The sequence below is a fragment of the Callospermophilus lateralis genome, chromosome 18, assembly GCF_048772815.1.
Source record: "Callospermophilus lateralis isolate mCalLat2 chromosome 18, mCalLat2.hap1, whole genome shotgun sequence".
NCBI classification, from domain to species: Eukaryota; Metazoa; Chordata; class Mammalia; order Rodentia; family Sciuridae; genus Callospermophilus; species Callospermophilus lateralis.
In genome coordinates this window covers 56,209,137-56,215,136 of record NC_135322.1, presented here as the reverse complement: position 1 = coordinate 56,215,136, position 6,000 = coordinate 56,209,137, and positions in this window count along the sequence as shown.

Here is a 6,000-nt window from a genome sequence, read left to right as displayed (position 1 = left end):
TCAACAGAAGTAGAAAGTAGAGTATAAACACATCATCTGAGTTTTAACATGTCACATGTCCTTCAATGAGCCTTTCTCTCTTACCCTTAGCAAATTATTTTTAATATGCCTACAGGAAAATAGTTTTGACCATTTGAATAACTCAATTATGTCAAGTCTCTGTTTTACTGTAAATATCTGCCAAATAAAAACCAATTGGATTGTTCTAAAATGGCTTCATGTTTAGAAAAATGGATTAATAAATAGGATTTATTAGTCAAGAGTAGACACCACCACTTATTTCATAAGCATTTTCTTTTTGTATGATTATTTAAATATCTTTGAAGGGCTTAGATATAAATGATGCTTGAGAATAAGAAAAAAGAGGGAATTAATTATTAAACAACATTTAAATATTTTTAATCTGTTCTTGACTCCATTTACTTCGGATTAAGTGGAACTCTGCATGCCAGGGCCATTTACAGAACAGTGAGGCTGTGGCATGCCAGAAACATCCAGAACTAATGGAAGACCAAATGACAAACTGGATAGGGCTTAAATAGCACTTTTGTTTTCTTGGTTTTTATTTCAGGAAACTAGTTGTCCCAGATTCCAAAATCCAGATAGATAGTGAGGCACTCTGTGTAATAGTGAAATCGGATTCAAGTAATATTTTATTTCATTGGATTCCGACAGCTCTTTACAGCAGTTCCTTTTATCTGGAGTCCACCTGGGAAAGATGACGGTGTCACCGCTCAGAACAAACAAATCCCCTGGCTGTATCTCCTTCCACACTGCATGTTGACTGAAGTCCCTTGGAAAAGTAAATGTGCTACATTACAATTTCAGAAATAGCCCAGAGATTGAAAATTAATGCATCAAAGAGCACAGTTGTTTTGGCCTTTTGTCTAAAGGGCAAGTGTAGACAAATGAGAACGTGGAGCTAGCTGTGTGCAATATACAGGGATTTGCTTCCTTCACAAAACTCCAAAGAAAAACAGTGCATTCAAATGGTAATGAAGAGAGGGCCCGGGAGTAGATAATAGTCGTATTAAACTTGGATGAGCTAATTGTGCATTTTCATGTGAATCAGCCTCCTGCCAAGACTCATTAGGAATGCACATTAAAGATATAGGCAAGTGTGCCGCCTTTTAATCAAGTGTCTTATTTCTAACAACACTATTAGTATTTTGAGCATTCTGGTAAGTGGAATTTTTGACGGAAATTTAATTGTGCTGCCTGGAAATCTACTTCTATTTCAAAGCTGTACAAATATCTTCATGTGAGGGTAGAATGGGGAGAAACCGGGGAGGGGAGGGTGGACTGGAATAGGAATTGATCGATTAGTTTCTTTTCGCTTAAAAACTAAATAAGCTGGCCTGTTGAGCCGAGATCTTACTTGGAATCCATACAAATCCCCACAAAATATCGGTCTACAGATGGTGCCGAGGAAATGACAGCAGACCACAGCAGCAATGCTCAGGAAAAGTGAGAAGCCTTTCTGTAAGAGGGCGATAGAACACATGGGGAGCCCAGGGCTCCTGCCATCGCCTCAGATGGAGGATGCTCTATACAGGGCAATCGGCAACTAGAAGAGCAGAAAAACACTCATCTGATTATGATCAGACAACAGCAGGAGAGAAAAACATGACGGAGCTCATTAAGAAGTCGAAATCCAAGTGGGTCAGCCTTTCAATTCTAACATTTCTTGCAGAAGGAAGTACACTTTTTGTTTTCTAATTTGTACTGTACCACACTTCGAAGAGGAAACACTTAAATTTGGTTGCATTCAGTTCTAAAGTGTGTCCAAAGGAGATTTTTTTTTAATGTAAGACTATCACCAAAGATTTCTTCAGCTTACCAAGCTGTGTCCAGATATCAAAGACATTTCTGTGGGATTCAGAGATAATGACAGGGTGACCACATACTACGGCCTGCCCCGCTATCATTCCCAGCGTCCTCTCTGGAATAGGTGATGGATCTGGACAGGGATGCTATTGGTAGATCACTGAGAGGACATCCAAGGCCCCAAGTCCAGCTGGGATATCAGGGGGTGATCAAGGAAGAACTTCCTTCTACAAGTGCCCTGGACTAAAGGATGACATTTGCCTCTTCCCCATCTCGGGAGGATGTTTACAAACACTCCAGTGTTTAAAGCTTTGGGGTCCCTGGAAGATGGGCAGCCTGCATCTGTCTCTTATGATCTTACTCTTTTGGGGTCCTCCCCTGCCACCCTACCCCGCAGTGCTAGGGCTGGAACCCAAAGCTTCAGGGCCTCATGCATGCTAGCCAAGGGCTCTACCACTGACTTACAACCTCAAATGCTTCTTGTGATCTTTAGAGCATCTACTCCATTGTATAAATCCTAGTGGCCCCTAGGAAGGAAGCCGGGCAAATGGCGAGGGCATGCAACGAGAATGTGGCAATTGATCCCTTGGAAAAAGAGAACAGAGAGTCTTCCTCCCCAAACCACAAAGGACCATTCACTGTGAGCCCACAAGGGAACAGCTATGCCTCCACCACCTGCTACCTTGCCTCTGCAGAGGAGACTGTGGCACCTCCAGGTTTGCACTTAAAGAGATCTACAACTTGTGCTTCGATTTAGGAAATGCATTATCTTTTCCATTAAGACTTAAGAAAAAAAGAAATTAAACAGATTACATTCATGAAAAAATATATAAAGTTTCAGCCAGGCTCAGTGGCGCATGCCTGTAATCCCAGCAGCGAGGGAGACTGAGACAGGAGGATCATGAGTTCAAAGCCAGCCTCAGCAAGGGCAAGGTGCTAGACAACTCAGTGAGACCTTGTCTCTAAATAAAATACAGTATAGGGCTGGGGATGTGGCTCAGTGGTCCAGAGTGCCCCGAGTTCAATCCCAGGTACCAAAATATATATATGTATAAAATTTCAAAAGGAATTTAAAGTATAAGAGGAACAAAGAGACAAGGTGAAATCTTGGATCAAGTGTCAATTTTTCTCAAGGAACAAATAATCTCAACACCAATAATTATGTAAGAGAATGGAGCATTAATTAAACTTCTACCTTTAAAATAACCTCACTCCAGACTTTTTTTTTAAACAGCTGCACTCAACCTCACTTTATTTATATATATTTATATTTATATATATGCTAATGATATTAAAGAAAACTTAAACCCCATCTCATACAAAGTATACTAATGAATTTCAGGGTAAAAAGTATGAAACTTTCTATAGGAAAAATTTCATACTAAAGGGATCCTCCTAAGATAACCCTATTCTATGACATAATCATTTGCCAAAACTTCTATAAGCAAAAGCAGAGAAACAATAGACTGGCAAAAGCATTTAGATCAGGATAACCTCCAAAAGGCTAATACCACTAGAATACTGAGTTAGTCTAATTAATGAGACTTAAACCAATAGAAAACTTAGCAAAGGATATCAGCAAACCAACCACTAAGAAGGGCACACAAATCGCCATTAAACACAAAAAGATTTCCAGCGTCAACAGCCATCCAGATTATGCATCATAAATACAATTTTTCAATTATCCCAGAGTAGCTCAAGTTTAAAAATTTTTAAAGCTCCTGGAGATGAGGAGAATGTGAGGAGAAAAGAGCATATCCACCATTGTTTCAAAAGTGTGAATTGCAACAATCTTTTGCAAAATAATGGAGCAAGTTCTATAAATCTAAAACACAGGTATTACCGGAATGAACTGTCACACAATTTGGAATCAATTCTAGAAATTTCAGACTTCAAACTTTTGTATGGAAAAATAACAAAGAAGGCAGAAAAGAAAACCCATGAGCAGAGAAAGTTTTGGATAGATATGCTCCAAATTATTACAGAGGCTGAGGTAAGGGGATGAACTGCAAATGATACTACATTTAAACTTACAAGGTTGCCCATGTTTCTTTGTGGTAAAAACATTATACATTTTGTATATCTCATATAGCATGTCTATTATGTAATGTCTATGTACACATATGTATTGCTAGGTACTCATCTATCATTAGTTTATGATTCTTAAATCACAGATATATGGGGTCATAAGAAACTCCAGAATTAAATGCTCCTTAGATTCAACTGAAGATTTAGGGGACGTGAAGGAGCCTTGGCTGGGTCTGCATGCAGCTTCATTCCCGAGAACCCACAAGGCAGCTTCCCTTCTGTCCCAGGCTGGACAACACACACACTGGGGCCTGCCTCATCCAACTATCTGCCTCTTGTTATTTAAGCCAATTTCTCCAAAATTTTTTTCTCCAAAGGGAATTGTACTGCTTATTTTCACAGCCCAAAGATCAGCCTTTTTAAAGGACAAACATTTTTTAAAATCGGCCAATTTACCTAGAATCATGTAGTTGACAATAAGGCTTGTGCTTACAGTTTATATAAAAGTATATAGCAAAGTGAAAGATGAAGCGGTTCTTCATTAGACCTGAATCCAGGTCAGGCTGGTCCCCTTAAACATGGTGAAATTTCCTGTCAACTGCCTAATTGGAACATAACAGAAATTACCTTGTGGGTTGTACATATGTATTAATCTTATTGGTGCCATGTAAACATTAGAAATAATACAAGACTCCATCCACCTTCTTGTGATTGAAGACCCAATACATGATAGTTACTATTATTACTATTAATGCAATAATTGTTCACATATAGAGGCAGTGTCTAATAATGTCTCCTCATCTAGGGCCAAAAATCAATAACATTATTTGGTTTATTAAATATTTAAAGATTGTGCTTAAAATTTATATAAAAATATATAGCAAAGTGAATATTTTGTATTAAATATTTGTATTAAACATTTAAATAAATGATGGACAGAAGACATATCCTAGACAGTAATATTAGAGCCATTGTTAGCTGTTACCCATCTCATTGTAACTTAGTAAAAGAAAATTTTATATTCACATTAAGACAGAGCGAGAGATTCTAAAACTCATTGGTTTTCTCTAATGGAAGGTGTGGGCAAATAATGTAAGATTAAAGGTGTTTTCCTCCTGAGATGACTCTATACCTTGCACTCTGCTAACAGGTAGTCGGGGAGATGCTCAAGGCAGAGAGCAATATGAGAAAAAAAGGGAGATGAGACCATGCTCCCAACTCAGAAGCTGATAGTCTAAGAAAAGAACAGCAAAGATGAACAACTGAACCCTTAGCTAGTGAGCACCATATTGGAGAACAGATTTTGTTGGCATAGGTAATTAGCTAGAGATGAGCCAGAATGAGAGGAAGGGGAGAAGATGGCGGTAAAAGGGCCCTGATAGGTAGTCCACCCCAAGGACTCAACACCCATCAGATGAGACCACAAGGATGTAAGTTCCCCCCTCCCCTTGGGTGGCTGAGACCATGAAGAATTCCATCTCAGGAAGGTGTGCGGACAGCTCAGAGCCACCGAAGGGTACCACCAGACTCCCCTCCACATCCCAAAACAAAGGGGGCCCAACTCCCTTCTCCATAGATTTTCAGGCATTCATATTTCAAAAAACCACATGCACCCACAACTTGCCCTTTATTAATGGGGTCAGTTGCCTATTATGCGACCTCCCACCAGTGGAACCAGGCCAGAAGGGACAAAGTGACCTAAGGAAGCAGGGAATGCCCTTAATTTTCACGCAGGGCAGGCATAGGACCGCCATCAAGTGGGCAACAACTGCGCAAGTGCCAGGCCCAGAAGGCCTGTCCCCCCGCCACTCCAGGGTTTCAGGAGACAGCAAATTCCCAGCCCCATCCCTACAAAAGCCCAAAGCCTCGTCATTTCAGTCCCTTGCAGGTTTGCCAGTCCTTCCTTCTGGGGTGACTCTTCACTTCTGCATCCCTTTGCCTTCCAGTAAACCTGTTCCAATCCCTGTCCCTGCCTGGCCAAGTCGTGACCCTGGCTGGGCAAATGGCCCTCATCTGAGGCCTCATACTCCAGGACTAAGGGGCGCTCCACAGTCAGCTCCCAACCTCTGGTAACCATGTCGTGTGTGACCTAATGACATCCCTTCGACCCATATAAACCTTAACACTTTCCACGTTTCTGTTTAT